Genomic DNA, 21,122 nt, shown 5'->3' on the forward strand with positions numbered 1-21,122 from the left:
AGACCGCAGCTAGAGGCGTCAGGGTTACTCCAGTTTTGTCAAGCCAGCCTTTGTGCCTCACTGCGAGGTTCCGAGTTGCCATGCTATGGCTTGGGGGTGTTTTGTCTGTTTTTCCCCCTTCTGTACTGTTTTACTGTTTTGTATAGACCGTACTGTTTTGTACAGGCGGAATGTTTTCTGTACTGTTCTGTAGGGTTGAGTCCCTAGTTGAATGGATGTGAATATTGTACATACTGTTCTGTACTGTTTATGTGTGAATATATGAAAAGCCTTTTCGCATACAGACTGTCACAGCTCAATGGACACTATTTATTTACTGTATTGGCTTCCGCCAGGCCCTGTACTCTGTTTTACTGTATTACTGTTCAGCAGGCCTTCGGTAATCTCGGATTACTGGCCGGTTACGGTGCTAAACCCATAGGGCCGGGTTTGGGTCGTGACAGAGTGGTATCAGAGCGATACTTACCACGAGTTATACCGCACACACGTGTCCGAATGAGCTATAGGGTGTCCTAGAAAAGTCATTAGGGCATCTCATGAGCATGATAAGTGTGTGGTTATGTTATGACTGAATGCATGCTAATGTGGTAAACTGTTAAACAAATGACTGCTTATGTTTAAAACTGTTATAACTGCTTATAGTGAAATGGACAATGCAAATGAACCTGAATCCTCGTCTACCGAGGCAAGAATGGAAAGAATGGAAAGAATGATAGAACTGATAACTGCTAGACTTGAGCAACAGAACCAACAGCCCCCTCCTCCTCCTCCTCCGGTACAGCCGGAACCTAATGCGAATGTGGATGATGGGGATATTATTGCTCTCACCCATAAATTCAGCAAGATGAAACCGCCATCCTTTCAGGGAGGCCTCGAACCGTTAAAGGCTGAAGCTTGGGTGCTTGAAACAGAAAAACTATTTGAAGTGTTTCCGTGCTCAGAAGCAAATAAAGTATTGTTAGCTACCTTCACCTTACAAGAAGAGGCTAGAAGGTGGTGGATGCTAATCCGTGAAACAAATACTGTTATGACTTGGGCTCAGTTCAAGGAGTCCTTCTTCGAAAAGTACTTCCCACAGTGTGTTAGGGATAGGAAAGTGATTGAATTTGAACAACTGAAGCAGGGCACAATGTCCGTTGCAGAATATGAAACAAAATTCACTGAACTTGCCCGTTATGCACCGCATATGGTGGATACTGAATATAAGAAGGCCAGGAAATTCGAAGGTGACCTTAATGTTGCGATCCTTGATCGAATAAATGTCTTGAAACTACCGACTTTTGTGGGTGTTCTCGATCGGGCATTGATGGCCGAGTCGAACATTGCAGCAGTGAAACAATCTGAAACACCAACAACTAAATGGCATGGAAAAAGGCAGGGTTTCAAATTCAAGAAAGGCAAGCACAACCCAGCCAATAAGAAACAGAATACGGGGACGATAACTAGCCCCAGTCAAGGGAGTGGATTCATACCACCCTGTCCTGAGTGTGGCAAGAAGCACAAGGGAGTCTGTTACAGAATATCTGGAGCCTGTTACAGGTGTGGCAAGGTGGGCCACATGGTTAAAGACTGCCCCTCTGCTCCACAAGCCAGTGGTAAAGCTGCACCAAGCGCAGCAGTATCAAATGCTCCACCAAAGCCTAACCCCAGAGCTACCGGGAAAGAGCCTGTGAGGCAAGGCCGAGTGTTCGCACTAGTACCGGGAGATGTGCAGAATACCGAGACCGTTGTGTCAGGTATTCTCTCTATCTGTACACAAAATGCATATGTATTGATTGATTCGGGGTCTACACATTCTTATGTATCGCATGCTTTTTCACGGAAATTGAATAGACCCTTAGAACCCATGAACTATCTGCTAGCCGTATCATCACCCGTAGGAGGGTCCATGACATGTGCTTATATGTACCCCGCATGTGAAATCATTGTTGGGGATATGCATCTATTTATTGACTTACTGCCATTGAACATTGATCATTTTGACGTAATATTGGGGATGGATTGGTTACAAAAATATCATGCCACTATTGACTGTGTGACCAAGCAAGTTGTTTTCCGTCCACCTGGTCTGCCTGAATTTGTGTTTAATGGGAGTGGAGTAGTACCTCCTCCGTATTTGATTTCGTCAGTAAAAGCTGTTAAATTAATTAGAAAGGGGTGTAAAGGATATCTGTGTTCTGTACTGACTGTATCTACTGATGATAATGCTAACGTGAACTGTATTCCTATAGTCAGCGAATTTCCAGATGTTTTTCCAGATAATCTTCCAGGGGATTTGACCGACAGGGAGATTGAATTTACCATTGATGTGATTCCCGGAACACAACCAGTTTCTAAAGCTCCATACCGAATGGCTCCAACTGAATTGAAAGAACTAAAAGTGCAACTGCAAGAACTGCTAGACAAAAAGTTCATCAGACCGAGTACCTCACCATGGGGTGCACCAGTTTTGTTTGTAAAGAAGAAAGATGGCTCACTGAGACTATGCATTGACTACCGTGAACTGAATAAGGTAACTGTAAAGAACAAATACCCATTACCGCGTATTGATGACCTGTTTGATCAGTTACAGGGTGCTAAAGTATTTTCCAAGATTGATCTCAGATCCGGATACCATCAGTTGAAGGTTAAACCGGAAGACATTGATAAAACTGCTTTTAGAACAAGGTATGGACATTATGAATTTCTAGTTATGCCTTTTGGAGTCACGAACGCACCAGCTGCTTTTATGGACCTCATGAACAGAATTTTTAAACCGTACCTTGATGACTTTATTGTTGTATTTATCGATGACATATTGATTTACTCCAAAAGTATAGAACAGCATGAACATCATCTGAGACTTGCCCTGCAAACCTTAAGAGAACAGAAACTGTATGCTAAACTGTCTAAATGTGAATTCTGGCTTGACCATGTTATGTTTTTGGGGCATGTTGTTAGCAAAGATGGAATTTCTGTTGATCCGCAGAAAATTGAAGCTGTAGTGAACTGGCCTAGACCAACAAATGTGACTGAAGTCCGAAGCTTTTTGGGATTGGCTGGATATTACAGAAGATTTGTCAAAGATTTCTCCAAAATTGCCCTACCACTGACACAGTTAACACAAAAGGGGACATCATTTGACTGGACTGACCAAAGAGAATCTGCGTTCCAGGAATTGAAAACTCAACTTGTGACTGCACCAGTTTTGACCTTACCTACAGGTACGGATGGTTATACTGTATTTAGTGATGCTTCTCATAAGGGTCTGGGGTGTGTTTTAATGCAGAATGGGAGAGTTATTGCTTATGCTTCCCGACAACTGAGACCGCATGAAAAGAACTACCCAACCCATGATCTGGAACTTGCTGCAGTAGTATTTGCACTGAAAATCTGGCGTCACTATCTGTACGGGGTGACATGTGAAGTATACACCGACCACAAGAGTTTAAAGTATTTCTTCACACAGAAAGAACTGAATATGAGACAGCGGAGATGGCTGGAACTGATTAAAGACTATGACCTACAGATATTGTACCATCCGGGAAAAGCCAATACCGTTGCCGATGCATTGAGCCGGAAGTCGATTGGAAACTTAGCCTGTTTGCTTACAGGGCAGAAAGAGTTGCTTTGTGACCTTGAAAAATCTGAAATTGAAATTGTTTTGAGAGAACAAGGTGGAATCTTAGCTGCTATTTCTGCTCAACCGGCACTGATTGAAGAGGTTAAAGAGAAACAGCAACTGGATGACTTCTTGAAAAAGATCATCGAAGAAAGAGAGTCTAAACCGAGGCCGGGATTCAAATTTGAGAATAATGTACTGAAATTTCAAGAAAGACTGTGTGTACCAAATGATACTGAACTGAAAAGAAGAGTTCTGCAAGAAGGCCACAATTCGAAATTGTCTATCCATCCGGGGAATACGAAAATGTACCAAGATCTGAAACAGAATTTCTGGTGGCCGGGAATGAAGAAAGAAATTGCTGATTTTGTATCCAAATGTCTTCATTGCCAACAGGTCAAAGCTGAACATCAACGACCTGCCGGACTATTGCAACCCCTACCCATACCAGAGTGGAAATGGGAGCATATCACGATGGATTTTATCGTCGGATTACCTCGCTCCAGAAAAGGTATGGATTCAATTTGGGTTATTGTTGATAGACTAACCAAATCTGCTCACTTCTTACCTGTCAAGACAATCTATAATGCGGACAAATTGGCTGTCATCTATATTGATGAAATTGTAAGACTGCATGGAGTGCCTGTGTCTATTATTTCTGACAGGGATTCGAAGTTTACATCGAGGTTTTGGCAAAGCCTACAGACTGCATTGGGTACTGAACTGAGACTGAGTAGTGCCTACCATCCTCAGACAGATGGCCAATCAGAAAGGACCATCCAAACTCTGGAGGATTTACTGAGAATGTGTGTCCTTGATTTTCAGGGAAATTGGGAAAGTCATCTGCCACTAGCTGAATTCGCCTACAACAACAGCTACCATTCGAGTATTGGTATGGCGCCTTTTGAGGCATTGTATGGCAGAAAATGTAGATCTCCAATTTGCTGGGCAGAAGTTGGAGATGGGCCTTTGCTTGGGCCCGAGATTGTGTATGAAACAACTGAAAAAGTGAAACTGATACAGCAAAGACTGAAAACTGCACAGAGTAGACAGAAAAGTTATGCAGATGTCAGAAGACGGGACAGAGAGTATGAAGTGGGTGATCACGTTTTTGTGAAAGTGACACCAATGAAAGGCCAGACTCGTTTTGGAGTCAAAGGCAAGTTAGCACCGAGATACGTCGGACCATATGAGATCATTGAGAAAATCAATCCGGTGGCGTATCAAGTTGCGCTTCCTCCTGAAATGGAGCATATGCATAACGTCTTCCACATTTCTATGTTAAGAGACTATCTCCGGGATCCCTTCCATGTGATTGAGCCTACTCGGATAGTGTTGAGTGATGACTACACTTACGAGGAACGGCCTATACAGATTGTAAACCGACGAATCAAGAAACTGAGGAACAAAGGGATCCCGTTAGTGAAAGTTGACTGGCAAAACCACGGTGGCGTGTACGCCACTTGGGAAAGGGAAGATGACATGGCCAAAAGATATCCTGAACTGTTTCCACTGAATCCTGTTTTCTTCCAGAATGAAGGTAACTCGAGTTTAGAGGACTAAACTCTTTATAAGGAGGGGAGACTGTAACAACCCTCATACTGTTTACTGATTAATGACTGACCGATTACTGTTAAACGGAACTGATAACTGACTGATAATCGAACTGAATGAAATACTGAACTGACTGACTGAAATTGAAATTGAATTGACTGAGTATATGTTAGTTAATTGCATTCTATCTGTTTGATTGTCTGATTATCTGTTCATGTTTATATGTTTAAACTGCTAATTGAAGGCCTTATCGGCGGCCGAATTAGAAACCGATTGATGTTCCGTGACCCTCATAATTAATGTGATTTTATGGTATATTTATCTGAAAACTGATTAGGTATGATTAAATTAGATTAAAAATAAGCCAATTAAAGAGTTTGCCATATTTACCATTTTGCCACTATCTCATATACACACACTTGAGCCTTATACTTGAATCAAAACACATTTGCTCAGCCATTTTCTTGTGCTTAACCGACCAAGAGAGGGAGAGGGAGAGAAATTGAGTTCTACCTTGTGAATTGCTTGGAAATTGAAGGAATTGGAACATAGGTTGCAAATTTAACTTCCTCACCTTGTAACTAAAGCTCTAGGTAAGGAATTCAACCCCTCTTTGTTGTGTTTGAGCTCATTCATGTTAGATTCTTGAGCCTCTAGTGATTCAAGTCTAGAATTGGTTCATTGTGTTGATTTGGAACTCATTTCATGCATGCATGTTTGTAATGTAGATATTTGAGTTGTTTTCATGGCAAAAGGTTACATGCATGTCCATCTTTTGGTCATACTCCATGAATTCATCATGTTCTTGAAGAAATGAGCTCATTTGATCAAGCTTTGGAGCTTTAATTTGGTTTAAAAACTCATGCATGACATGTTTGAATGTTGTTCTTGAAAATGGGTTTGAATGTGGTTTTAATTGACTCACCTTTGGGGCTTGAATTCATAAATTGAGCTTTGAAACTTGTTATACATTGAATTTAATGATGTTTTCCAGAATTTGGGCCCAAGAGGTCGAGTTTGGAGTGGTAGAATGCTTGGTTTGAGCTTGGGAGGCAGATCTGGAAATTCCAGATTTGGCTTCCTCGCTCGAGCGAAGGATTCCCCGCTCGAGCGAGCACCTTTGTCCAGGGCTCCGCTCGAGCGACCATCGCGCGTAAAATTTCAGCATCCAGTACTTTTACTGTTTTGCAGACCGCTCGAGCGAAGGATTCCTCGCTCGAGCGAAGCATTTGATTTTGGACTTACGCTCGAGCGGATAAAGTCTCGCTCGAGCGAAGCCCCTATTTTCAGCAAAGTTTGCAAAATATTTTCTAAGTGTATTTTTGCATCCTCATCCCATCCTAGGCATTCTTAGGCCTAGTTTAAGGCATCTTAATGAGGGTATAGATGTAGAACACACCAAGGCAAATTAGGGATTAAGTTATGAGATTTCCCAACTATGTAGCTTAGTGTGTTCAACCTGTGAACTGTGTAGGGTTGGCGACTGGGGAGACACGCTCTAGCATACTGTAGCCCAGAACTCTGTGAGTAACAATTGTGTAAAGATATGTTCAACTGATTATCTTTTGAATACTGAACTGAACTGTTTACTGAACTGGTATTATTTACTGAATGAATGTATGTCCTTTATTTCTGAACTGTACTGTGGCATCCTTAGTATCTACGGTTTACTGTTACTGTTACTGTTACAGAGATCTCTGTCGGTTCCCTCGTGGAACCACTACTGTTTACTGACTGATGGCCATCATTACTGTTCGGTCTTTTAAGACCTACTGTTACTGTTATACTAATGGATGTACCACATATGACTGTTTACTGTACTGAACAACTGAAATACTGATTGAATTGGACTGTTTTCATTACTGTAAGGACATTCATTCTAAACCTCTTTACGCTTTATGTTATTCACTGGGCTTTAGCTCACTGCTCATATATATATGTAGGTGTACAGGCACCAGACCGCAGCTAGAGGCGTCAGGGTTACTCCAGTTTTGTCAAGCCAGCCTTTGTGCCTCACTGCGAGGTTCCGAGTTGCCATGCTATGGCTTGGGGGTGTTTTGTCTGGTTTTCCCCCTTCTGTACTGTTTTACTGTTTTGTATAGACCGTACTGTTTTGTACAGACGGAATGTTTTCTGTACTGTTCTGTAGGGTTGAGTCCCTAGTTGAATGGATGTGAATATTGTACATACTGTTCTGTACTGTTTATGTGTGAATATATGAAAAGCCTTTTCGCATACAGACTGTCACAGCTCAATGGACACTATTTATTTACTGTATTGGCTTCCGCCAGGCCCTGTACTCTGTTTTACTGTATTACTGTTCAGCAGGCCTTCGGTAATCTCGGATTACTAGCCGGTTACGGTGTTAAACCCATAGGGCCGGGTTTGGGTCGTGACAGAGTGGTATCAGAGCGATACTTACCACGAGTTATACCGCACACACGTGTCCGAATGAGCTATAGGGTGTCCTAGAAAAGTCATTAGGGCATCTCATGAGCATGATAAGTGTGTGGTTATGTTATGACTGAATGCATGCTAATGTGGTAAACTGTTAAACAAATGACTGCTTATGTTTAAAACTGTTATAACTGCTTATAGTGAAATGGACAATGCAAATGAACCTGAATCCTCGTCTACCGAGGCAAGAATGGAAAGAATGGAAAGAATGATAGAACTGATAACTGCTAGACTTGAGCAACAGAACCAACAGCCCCCTCCTCCTCCTCCTCCGGTACAGCCGGAACCTAATGCGAATGTGGATGATGGGGATATTATTGCTCTCACCCATAAATTCAGCAAGATGAAACCGCCATCCTTTCAGGGAGGCCTCGAACCGTTAAAGGCTGAAGCTTGGGTGCTTGAAACAGAAAAACTATTTGAAGTGTTTCCGTGCTCAGAAGCAAATAAAGTATTGTTAGCTACCTTCACCTTACAAGAAGAGGCTAGAAGGTGGTGGTTGCTAATCCGTGAAACAAATACTGTTATGACTTGGGCTCAGTTCAAGGAGTCCTTCTTCGAAAAGTACTTCCCACAGTGTGTTAGGGATAGGAAAGTGATTGAATTTGAACAACTGAAGCAGGGCACAATGTCCGTTGCAGAATATGAAACAAAATTCACTGAACTTGCCCGTTATGCACCGCATATGGTGGATACTGAATATAAGAAGGCCAGGAAATTCGAAGGTGGCCTTAATGTTGCGATCCTTGATCGAATAAATGTCTTGAAACTACCGACTTTTGTGGGTGTTCTCGATCGGGCATTGATGGCCGAGTCGAACATTGCAGCAGTGAAACAATCTGAAACACCAACAACTAAATGGCATGGAAAAAGGCAAGGTTTCAAATTCAAGAAAGGCAAGCACAACCCAGCCAATAAGAAACAGAATACGGGGACGATAACTAGCCCCAGTCAAGGGAGTGGATTCATACCACCCTGTCCTGAGTGTGGCAAGAAGCACAAGGGAGTCTGTTACAGAATATCTGGAGCCTGTTACAGGTGTGGCAAGGTGGGCCACATGGTTAAAGACTGCCCCTCTGCTCCACAAGCCAGTGGTAAAGCTGCACCAAGCGCAGCAGTATCAAATGCTCCACCAAAGCCTAACCCCAGAGCTACCGGGAAAGAGCCTGTGAGGCAAGGCCGAGTGTTCGCACTAGTACCGGGAGATGTGCAGAATACCGAGACCGTTGTGTCAGGTATTCTCTCTATCTGTACACAAAATGCATATGTATTGATTGATTCGGGGTCTACACATTCTTATGTATCGCATGCTTTTTCACGGAAATTGAATAGACCCTTAGAACCCATGAACTATCTGCTAGCCGTATCATCACCCGTAGGAGGGTCCATGACATGTGCTTATATGTACCCCGCATGTGAAATCATTGTTGGGGATATGCATCTGTTTATTGACTTACTGCCATTGAACATTGATCATTTTGACGTAATATTGGGGATGGATTGGTTACAAAAATATCATGCCACTATTGACTGTGTGACCAAGCAAGTTGTTTTCCGTCCACCTGGTCTGCCTGAATTTGTGTTTAATGGGAGTGGAGTAGTACCTCCTCCGTATTTGATTTCGTCAGTAAAAGCTGTTAAATTAATTAGAAAGGGGTGTAAAGGATATCTGTGTTCTGTACTGACTGTATCTACTGATGATAATGCTAACGTGAACTGTATTCCTATAGGCAGCGAATTTCCAGATGTTTTTCCAGATAATCTTCCAGGGGATTTGACCGACAGGGAGATTGAATTTACCATTGATGTGATTCCCGGAACACAACCAGTTTCTAAAGCTCCATACCGAATGGCTCCAACTGAATTGAAAGAACTAAAAGTGCAACTGCAAGAACTGCTAGACAAAAAGTTCATCAGACCGAGTACCTCACCATGGGGTGCACCAGTTTTGTTTGTAAAGAAGAAAGATGGCTCACTGAGACTATGCATTGACTACCGTGAACTGAATAAGGTAACTGTAAAGAACAAATACCCATTACCGCGTATTGATGACCTGTTTGATCAGTTACAGGGTGCTAAAGTATTTTCCAAGATTGATCTCAGATCCGGATACCATCAGTTGAAGGTTAAACCGGAAGACATTGATAAAACTGCTTTTAGAACAAGGTATGGACATTATGAATTTCTAGTTATGCCTTTTGGAGTCACGAACGCACCAGCTGCTTTTATGGACCTCATGAACAGAATTTTTAAACCGTACCTTGATGACTTTATTGTTGTATTTATCGATGACATATTGATTTACTCCAAAAGTATAGAACAGCATGAACATCATCTGAGACTTGCCCTGCAAACCTTAAGAGAACAGAAACTGTATGCTAAACTGTCTAAATGTGAATTCTGGCTTGACCATGTTATGTTTTTGGGGCATGTTGTTAGCAAAGATGGAATTTCTGTTGATCCGCAGAAAATTGAAGCTGTAGTGAACTGGCCTAGACCAACAAATGTGACTGAAGTCCGAAGCTTTTTGGGATTGGCTGGATATTACAGAAGATTTGTCAAAGATTTCTCCAAAATTGCCCTACCACTGACACAGTTAACACAAAAGGGGACATCATTTGACTGGACTGACCAAAGAGAATCTGCGTTCCAGGAATTGAAAACTCAACTTGTGACTGCACCAGTTTTGACCTTACCTACAGGTACGGATGGTTATACTGTATTTAGTGATGCTTCTCATAAGGGTCTGGGGTGTGTTTTAATGCAGAATGGGAGAGTTATTGCTTATGCTTCCCGACAACTGAGACCGCATGAAAAGAACTACCCAACCCATGATCTGGAACTTGCTGCAGTAGTATTTGCACTGAAAATCTAGCGTCACTATCTGTACGGGGTGACATGTGAAGTATACACCGACCACAAGATTTTAAAGTATTTCTTCACACAGAAAGAACTGAATATGAGACAGCGGAGATGGCTGGAACTGATTAAAGACTATGACCTACAGATATTGTACCATCCGGGAAAAGCCAATACCGTTGCCGATGCATTGAGCCGGAAGTCGATTGGAAACTTAGCCTGTTTGCTTACAGGGCAGAAAGAGTTGCTTTGTGACCTTGAAAAATCTGAAATTGAAATTGTTTTGAGAGAACAAGGTGGAATCTTAGCTGCTATTTCTGCTCAACCGGCACTGATTGAAGAGGTTAAAGAGAAACAGCAACTGGATGACTTCTTGAAAAAGATCATCGAAGAAAGAGAGTCTAAACCGAGGCCGGGATTCAAATTTGAGAATAATGTACTGAAATTTCAAGAAAGACTGTGTGTACCAAATGATACTGAACTGAAAAGAAGAGTTCTGCAAGAAGGCCACAATTCGAAATTGTCTATCCATCCGGGGAATACGAAAATGTACCAAGATCTGAAACAGAATTTCTGGTGGCCGGGAATGAAGAAAGAAATTGCTGATTTTGTATCCAAATGTCTTCATTGCCAACAGGTCAAAGCTGAACATCAACGACCTGCCGGACTATTGCAACCCCTACCCATACCAGAGTGGAAATGGGAGCATATCACGATGGATTTTATCATCGGATTACCTCGCTCCAAAAAAGGTATGGATTCAATTTGGGTTATTGTTGATAGACTAACCAAATCTGCTCACTTCTTACCTGTCAAGACAATCTATAATGCGGACAAATTGGCTGTCATCTATATTGATGAAATTGTAAGACTGCATGGAGTGCCTGTGTCTATTATTTCTGACAGGGATTCGAAGTTTACATCGAGGTTTTGGCAAAGCCTACAGACTGCATTGGGTACTGAACTGAGACTGAGTAGTGCCTACCATCCTCAGACAGATGGCCAATCAGAAAGGACCATCCAAACTCTGGAGGATTTACTGAGAATGTGTGTCCTTGATTTTCAGGGAAATTGGGAAAGTCATCTGCCACTAGCTGAATTCGCCTACAACAACAGCTACCATTCGAGTATTGGTATGGCGCCTTTTGAGGCATTGTATGGCAGAAAATGTAGATCTCCAATTTGCTGGGCAGAAGTTGGAGATGGGCCTTTGCTTGGGCCCGAGATTGTGTATGAAACAACTGAAAAAGTGAAACTGATACAGCAAAGACTGAAAACTGCACAGAGTAGACAGAAAAGTTATGCAGATGTCAGAAGACGGGACAGAGAGTATGAAGTGGGTGATCATGTTTTTGTGAAAGTGACACCAATGAAAGGCCAGACTCGTTTTGGAGTCAAAGGCAAGTTAGCACCGAGATACGTCGGACCATATGAGATCATTGAGAAAATCAATCCGGTGGCGTATCAAGTTGCGCTTCCTCCTGAAATGGAGCATATGCATAACGTCTTCCACATTTCTATGTTAAGAGACTATCTCCGGGATCCCTTCCATGTGATTGAGCCTACTCGGATAGTGTTGAGTGATGACTAGACTTACGAGGAACGGCCTATACAGATTGTAAACCGACGAATCAAGAAACTGAGGAACAAAGGGATCCCGTTAGTGAAAGTTGACTGGCAAAACCACGGTGGCGTGTACGCCACTTGGGAAAGGGAAGATGACATGGCCAAAAGATATCCTGAACTGTTTCCACTGAATCCTGTTTTCTTCCAGAATGAAGGTAACTCGAGTTTAGAGGACTAAACTCTTTATAAGGAGGGGAGACTGTAACAACCCTCATACTGTTTACTGATTAATGACTGACCGATTACTGTTAAACGGAACTGATAACTGACTGATAATCGAACTGAATGAAATACTGAACTGACTGACTGAAATTGAAACTGAATTGACTGAGTATATGTTAGTTAATTGCATTCTATCTGTTTGATTGTCTGATTATCTGTTCATGTTTATATGTTTAAACTGCTAATTGAAGGCCTTATCGGCGGCCGAATTAGAAACCGATTGATGTTCCGTGACCCTCATAATTAATGTGATTTTATGGTATATTTATCTGAAAACTGATTAGGTATGATTAAATTAGATTAAAAATAAGCCAATTAAAGAGTTTGCCATATTTACCATTTTGCCACTATCTCATATACACACACTTGAGCCTTATACTTGAATCAAAACACATTTGCTCAGCCATTTTCTTGTGCTTAACCGACCAAGAGAGGGAGAGGGAGAGAAATTGAGTTCTACCTTGTGAATTGCTTGGAAATTGAAGGAATTGGAACATAGGTTGCAAATTTAACTTCCTCACCTTGTAACTAAAGCTCTAGGTAAGGAATTCAACCCCTCTTTGTTGTGTTTGAGCTCATTCATGTTAGATTCTTGAGCCTCTAGTGATTCAAGTCTAGAATTGGTTCATTGTGTTGATTTGGAACTCATTTCATGCATGCATGTTTGTAATGTAAATATTTGAGTTGTTTTCATGGCAAAAGGTTACATGCATGTCCATCTTTTGGTCATACTCCATGAATTCATCATGTTCTTGAAGAAATGAGCTCATTTGATCAAGTTTTGGAGCTTTAATTTGGTTTAAAAACTCATGCATGACATGTTTGAATGTTGTTCTTGAAAATGGGTTTGAATGTGGTTTTAATTGACTCACCTTTGGGGCTTGAATTCATAAATTGAGCTTTGAAACTTGTTATACATTGAATTTAATGATGTTTTCCAGAATTTGGGCCCAAGAGGTCGAGTTTGGAGTGGTAGAATGCTTGGTATGAGCTTGGGAGGCAGATCTGGAAATTCCAGATTTGGCTTCCTCGCTCGAGCGAAGGATTCCCCGCTCGAGCAAGCACCTTTGTCCAGGGCTCCGCTCGAGCGACCATCGAGCGACCATCGCGCGTAAAATTTCAGCATCCAGTACTTTTACTGTTTTGCAGACCGCTCGAGCGAAGGATTCCTCGCTCGAGCGAAGCATTTGATTTTGGACTTACGCTCGAGCGGATAAAGTCTCGCTCGAGCGAAGCCCCTATTTTCAGCAAAGTTTGCAAAATGTTTTCTAAGTGTATTTTTGCATCCTCATCCCATCCTAGGCATTCTTAGGCCTAGTTTAAGGCATCTTAATGAGGGTATAGATGTAGAACACACCAAGGCAAATTAGGGATTAAGTTATGAGATTTCCCAACTATGTAGCTTAGTGTGTTCAACCTGTGAACTGTGTAGGGTTGGCGACTGGGGAGACACGCTCTAGCATACTGTAGCCCAGAACTCTGTGAGTAACAATTGTGTAAAGATATGTTCAACTGATTATCTTTTGAATACTGAACTGAACTGTTTACTGAACTGGTATTATTTACTGAATGAATGTATGTCCTTTATTTCTGAACTGTACTGTGGCATCCTTAGTATCTACGGTTTACTGTTACTGTTACTGTTACAGAGATCTCTGTCGGTTCCCTCGTGGAACCACTACTGTTTACTGACTGATGGCCATCATTACTGTTCGGTCTTTTAAGACCTACTGTTACTGTTATACTAATGGATGTACCACATATGACTGTTTACTGTACTGAACAACTGAAATACTGATTGAATTGGACTGTTTTCATTACTGTAAGGACATTCATTCTAAACCTCTTTACGCTTTATGTTATTCACTGGGCTTTAGCTCACTGCTCATATATATATGTAGGTGTACAGGCACCAGACCGCAACTAGAGGCGTCAGGGTTACTCCAGTTTTGTCAAGCCAGCCTTTGTGCCTCACTGCGAGGTTCCGAGTTGCCATGCTATGGCTTGGGGGTGTTTTGTCTGGTTTTCCCCCTTCTGTACTGTTTTACTGTTTTGTATAGACCGTACTGTTTTGTACAGACGGAATGTTTTCTGTACTGTTCTGTAGGGTTGAGTCCCTAGTTGAATGGATGTGAATATTGTACATACTGTTCTGTACTGTTTATGTGTGAATATATGAAAAGCCTTTTCGCATACAGACTGTCACAGCTCAATGGACACTATTTATTTACTGTATTGGCTTCCGCCAGGCCCTGTACTCTGTTTTACTGTATTACTGTTCAGCAGGCCTTCGGTAATCTCGGATTACTGGCCGGTTACGGTGCTAAACCCATAGGGCCGGGTTTGGGTCGTGACACTAAAACATGCAACATTATCACATCACACCACAATATTGTTGGAACCCCTTGTACATTATCACTCTGCAGAAGGTTCTAAACTTTGGAAAAGTTATGACCTATTAGAGAGAGACATCAAGAGATCTACATACGGGTGACTTGGATGACCCTTTTTAGTCAATTTAAAATTATCCACACTCATGAATGGATTAGTGCTCACTGAGGGAGAATTTGGGGGAGACAGAGAGAGAAACAGAATCAGTCAACATGAAAGAATATCAAATGAAACAATTTCAAATTCACAGGGCTTCCAAACAACTAAAGTAAATTTCAAATTTCTTCTATAAGTTTGTAGAGGTAGACATAACTATTGGACAATAAACACACAAATCTTAAACACACAATTCATAACTTCGGGGGCTGTTATGAATTTTTGCCCCCGGAAAGCTGTTTTTCGAGTAAGTTTAGGCCGTATTCGGCTCTAACTCTCTACCTACGGGTCCGAATGACGTTCCGTCAATTGTCACAAGTCCTATTTGTCATGGGCAAACTGTCCATGTGAGCCATACGGTCGTTCGGGGGCTGTTTTCAATTTTCGCCCCGAAACTCGCTTTTTAAGGGAATTTTCTATGACTTATCCTTATAGGGAATTTTCTATGACTTATCCTATTAGTCAAGGGGAAGCTGTCCGTGCGGGCCACACGGTGGTTCGGGGGTTGTTTTGAATTTTCATCCCCGGAACGCCTTTTTTCGACTAAGTTTAAGTAAGTTAAAGAAAGTTGTCAAAGTAAATAGATAAGTTTGAGTAAAAATGAAATGACATGTTTATGTAGGCATACAACTACATTCAGTTGTCACAGATTCTTTTGACCTTACATTTATCTAAGGTTCATATGTTTCTTAAAATTTACAAACAGGACACATGTTTCTAAGATTTGTCAAACTGATCAATGAAAACAAAAAAGAAATCAAGATTTTTGGCTTTTCTTTAAGAAAAAAAATAAATTAACCACACATATATGGAGCAGTTCACAGCATTACTTTCCACTCAAGCAGGATATAAAAGATGTAATAAAAGAATATACAATTCTAGACCTTTAAAGGAAAAAAGAAAAAGAAAAACAGACAATTTCTTTGGTTTCTATGAGACCGGAGGCAATTGGCTCAAAGTGATGTCTAATAGAAGCTCCTATTCTTACACATTTGTTTCTCTTCCACAAACTTATGAGAGTATCATTCATACATTTTCCACCAAGAAAGCTCTGATATTATTTGCAGCAAAAAACATTAGCAGTTTATTTGATTTCTTTTACATTAACCATGATGTATTCAAACTAATACATGGAGTCTGTTAGTTAAATCTAAATGGTTATATACAACTGTGACCAAAGGATTATTGACAACCATTAAACTACTCTATTCACTATTAATTTAAAGAATTGGAGAATTGAAGAATTGGAGAAGTACCTCAAATACCCATTGCAGCTGAAGAACCAAAATGAAGCTCGTGCCGCAGTATCAGATATGGAAGAGGGTTGTTGGCCTATGCCAAATCCACGCAAGTAATATTTCCTTTGTCCATGCAAGTAACAATTAATGTCATTTTTAAAACAAAAAAAGTAAATAAACCATCTATAAAATTTGGAAAGCAGAGATGTTCCTTTTGAAGCTAAATATGTGGCATTAAACCCCCAATTTGTATGTATGTGTATTAAGCCACACCAGAATAGTGGTTTGTGCCCAGATCACTAAACAACTTCCAAGATGTATATCTATCTATCTATATATATATATGAACATTGCCAACCATCTTTTTGGTTACAATGAACAGGTCACTGTTGGAAAATCAGGATGATCTGAACTTTGTAATTTTGGTCTGGCATGTTAAAGAGGACACAATTAAACTTCCATTAAAACAAGCAAAGCATTTCAAGAAAACAACGTAATAGTGTGGGAATGCCTATATATATATATACATATATGTATGTAAGTATATATATCATTTATAAAAGAGTACCTGGATCTTCAAGAACTTTTCTTTACTCATGTTTTGAACTGAAATAGAACAACCAAAAGGGTACAATAATGGAAAGAGAAAAGGAGTTGGTAGCTGATAGATCTGAGAGAAACATAATCAGATTTAGAAAAGTGAGAAATTAAAAACTAGTGATGTTGTACCAAGTTGTAGTCACAACCCTCCCCGCATGCATGTAATATGGAATGAAATGTTTCTATTGATAAGGTTAAACCTGCTTCGAACATCTGATCAACTATATCAAGAGCCATGTGAACCTACATTAAAATGATTACATGTGTAAGTTATCTGAAAGCAATCTGTAGAATGATAACAGCAAAATGAATCACTTCCAACACCTTGAAAACATGAGGTGAAAAATACGTAGATGACCAATGTCAAGTATATTAATTTATACCTTCAGTTAATCACAACAATATTAGTAATCAATACTGATCATAAATTTCGACAATTTTAGAACCTATAGAAATGTTCAAAGAATAACCCATAATACCTAAATCACAATAGTGCAACCATACCCCTACGCCAAGTCCTGTCCTACTCTTAAATATGTTCAGAACAACACAATTTTAATTTTTGGCTGAGAAAGTTGTCTAGATTTTTTTTCCTTTCATTACAAGAAATACAGATGACTTGTATACTTAAAAATGGAAGGAGCAAGCTGCTTCTAGAGCATAAGTGCCTCATAAAATTGAGGCCTCAAGAACATTACCAGCAGCATTCATGAGAGGTTCCTTATCGCTAAATTTGGCAAGCTAATTGCATAATTATAGATGGAGTTTGAGGTATTTTCTGCCCTAATATCTGCACCTAACAAGATAACCAAATTACAATAAGCATAAATAATAAGCTCAAGAGATAATGAGCACTTGATCTTTGCATTCTAAATTACCATAATCTATGCTGGAAATAAAAAAAGGCTGGACTTAAAATGATTGCAGAAAATCTGCATACAGTATATGGCAAAGTGATTTATAATGTCGATCTAGCTTAAGATAGGACATTGATCAGATTTGTCAAAAAAGATAGGACATTGATCAAGGTTAAGAGGGCATTGAACATTTCAAATTAAGATAGTTTTTTAGTTACTTGAGCATAAATATTTAAGTTATAAATTACCGACAACATTTTTAATATTTTGTAAAGATAGAAAACTAACAAGAAAAATGATGCAAAACCAACACAAAAAATTAAAGATATATAGAATGAAGTTTTGTGACAAACAAGGCTTATATATATATTGATTGACATTACATAAAGACACACACATATATAAATTAGTTCAACGTTAACATAACACACCTCACAAGCTACTTCTTTTCACATAAAATTAAAGATATATAGAATGAGCATTTTCCTATTTCTTTTCACATAGAAGTAGAGCCCCTTGATAATGTTCTCTAACTTGGGTGTGGAACTGATTTTTTGGAGCACATATGCATATATGTATATGTATATACATAAAGAGGGGGTGGGTGGGTGGGCGGGCAAAATAACCAAATTGATCTAGCTTACTAAGAATTTGAGTGTCATTAGGTCAGAGTGTGATCCATGCCATTGTGGATTCTCTGTTTCTACATGCACAAGATTTGAAGATGAGAGCCATTAAAGGGATTTGGAAGAGGAAAAAACTCAAAATACAAAGTGTTGTTCATTTAACTTCAGAACATTTTAGTCCCTGCTATTTTGGTTGGGTACAAAAGTTCGATATGGCCATTTGCCCTTGTAATATGTTCAATTTAAATGCCACAGTGATTATTCAAATTTTCTGAATTGCAATCTTGGAGAATAAAAAATGACCAATAATCTTAAAGAATGTTCAGGAAACTTATTGTGGAAACAGTAAGATTACCTTATAGCTAGTACATGCTTAAAAAACCATCTAGAATTCCACATGTTCACATTCTCATTAGAAATGGCAAAATGAAAACTAATTTTATCCTCAGAAATTGATGGCTACAACAAGATTACTTAGAAAAAGTAGCTAGATCCTTTCTATACATATATACACACACATACAACACAAATAAGCAACAGATCAGCCAACTTCTTGCTTAAACGTGTAGTTTCTTGCTTACAATTTCAATAACCAAATCGAGAGAGACAGGAAGGAAGAGCTATAACATGATATTCAGTAGATAATACTGCATAGAATGAAATGAAATGTCCAAATGACCAGATCACCCCTAGATTGTTTTTTGTTCATTCATATATATATATATATATATTAAATTTTTCAGTTTAAACAAGCCAATCACCTTAACTGACAATTTGAGCACACATAGTAGATCTATTGTAATTGATATGAATAAGGCATTGCCTATGGGAACAAAGCGTTTGATGTTTCATTCTACATTAACTGACAATTTGAGCACACATACATAGTGAGGTGCGAGTTTAAAACTGTTTGGTGTTATCATCCAAATTGAACGGAGTCAAATTTTATCTGAGATCATAATTATATTTGTTTATGTTGCTCTAGGCAATCACGCTAAAGATATATCCCACTGAGCTCTCCCTCACTACTTGAATATGCCTATTAGGAACAGCTCAGGGGGCCATAGTGGCGCTTATAATATTGAGGGGAAATGCTAGCGTTTGGTCTAGAAGCTGGGGCACCAAACTCTATTCACTTTGTTTTATCTTCATCTTCCAAGTAGCAAATCCTATTTTTTAAATTCTTTTAGCACTATTAATCTTAAGTAACATTGTAACAATCTGCATGCACCTAGTCTCACAACAATCAACATTCCTCTTTCTTCTTGAGACTTATAGGGGTGATGGGATGCATCACTCTATACTATCACTTCCTGTAATTTATTCATAATGGAATTGTCTTGCTGTCTCTTTTTTTCAAGTCGTTGCTATGTTACGCCTATTTTATTACTTTGTTGAACTCAACTAAATGGAACTCTTTCTATTTCTATGATTGGTTGAAGAACTTTGACAATTTGATTAATGGTTACTAGAACTCACTGGGCTTATTTTTAGAGTTTGGAATTATATTTGGATTACAGAATTACTACCAAGTAGACAAAACAGTAGTTGTAGTGGTGGAATTATGAGGCCTCTGGGGATTTTAAAATAGCCATTAATGGCTTAATTTCTTAATTTTGTTCTATGGAAGAGAATGAATCAGGCTACGCGCTGGCAAATCATGGACATTCTCTTGAAGAAGATAGGGTTTGCTTTGGACTTCTAGGATGATAAAGTTGAGGATTCAAGCACTCTATATCTTTTGCTGAAGTTAGGTGTATAGTTGTATTGTATGCGCACACATGCATGTGTGAGAGTCTTCAATTTCTCTAACATGTCACATTTACTAGATATGTTACATGGACTTCTCTAAAAGCATGAAGTAGTTGTGTTGGACATGCAACACTTGGATAAGGTACATGTGTTTGACATGACTAACTGGACATGCCTCGAGCAAACATGTCAAGTACACATAAAACTCTATAGTGCAACTCATAAACTAATAATGGGGCTTTTAGTTATTATTTAACTCAATATTCTATGGTTGCTATCCTAACTTGTAGAAACACTAACTAATAATCTAGGAAGTTCAAATTTTAATGTCTGAATGACTTTTTCAACAACCAATGAATTTGATTAGCTTTCAAAAAAATATACTATACTTACTCATATCAAATTGCTAGTATTATTCTTAAAATAAAATACATACAACTAATTAAATTTTTTTTATTATATGTTAGAATTATATAATTTTTTTTGTTACAATTAGACATCAAAATGAACACGCACTAGAAAGAAACCCCAAATATATGCTTATTCAAAATCCACAATTGAGTTGATAACAATGATCAAAATTCAATCTTTTTACAACAACAAAATGCAATTCTACAAGCAAAATTGGTCCTATTTCATCTAAATTATTTCAAAATCAACAAAATGAACGTCATCATCAGAAGAGTAAAAAAGAAAAAAAAGGGCTAATTTTGTAGCCCCAAATTCAATTACTCGTATGATAATCAATTGCAAAAATACACAAACAAACTCAGAAAAAAAGAAAGAAAAAAGTAACAATTATGATAAGAAATGATCAATCTCGTACCCATAGATACAATGCCATACAACAAAGAGCAAGAACAAATCTCTGTACGCTATTCCCAGCCACTTCAGATCAGATTTCTTGACCCAGCGGCGATAACAAATGACTCGGCGACACATACAATTCCGATGAATTCTCTAGCGATAATGAAACATCCGGCGGCTGAGCGCCACCATCAGCGATATCAATGATTGGGTTCTTCCCAAATATCTCTCTCGGCAACAAAACTCTCGAAACCCCAAAACTCTTGATATCAACGATTAGGTTCTTCCCAATTGGTTGTGTGCGATGCTGAGATGAGGGGCGGTGGTAATTGATTCTCTGTGTGAGAGAGAGAGAGACAGAAAGAGAGCAAGAGAG

General features: G+C 39.4%; 1 long non-coding RNA gene across 1 annotated transcript in view; it reads right to left on the reverse strand.

The window, feature by feature from the left end:
• LOC114264453 (uncharacterized) overlaps positions 1–21,122 on the reverse strand; it is a 47,626-nt gene extending 26,504 nt beyond the window's left edge. The window contains exons 1-4 of the long non-coding RNA XR_014333814.1: positions 20,766–21,122; positions 16,834–16,947; positions 16,673–16,710; positions 16,123–16,227 (exon numbers count right to left, since the gene is read on the reverse strand). This is a non-coding gene — a long non-coding RNA (uncharacterized LOC114264453). The remainder of the gene's footprint in view (positions 1–16,122; positions 16,228–16,672; positions 16,711–16,833; positions 16,948–20,765) is intronic.

Source organism: Camellia sinensis, chromosome 6 (genome assembly GCF_055761805.1).
Source record: "Camellia sinensis isolate YWXY chromosome 6, ASM5576180v1, whole genome shotgun sequence".
NCBI lineage: Eukaryota > Viridiplantae > Streptophyta > Magnoliopsida > Ericales > Theaceae > Camellia > Camellia sinensis.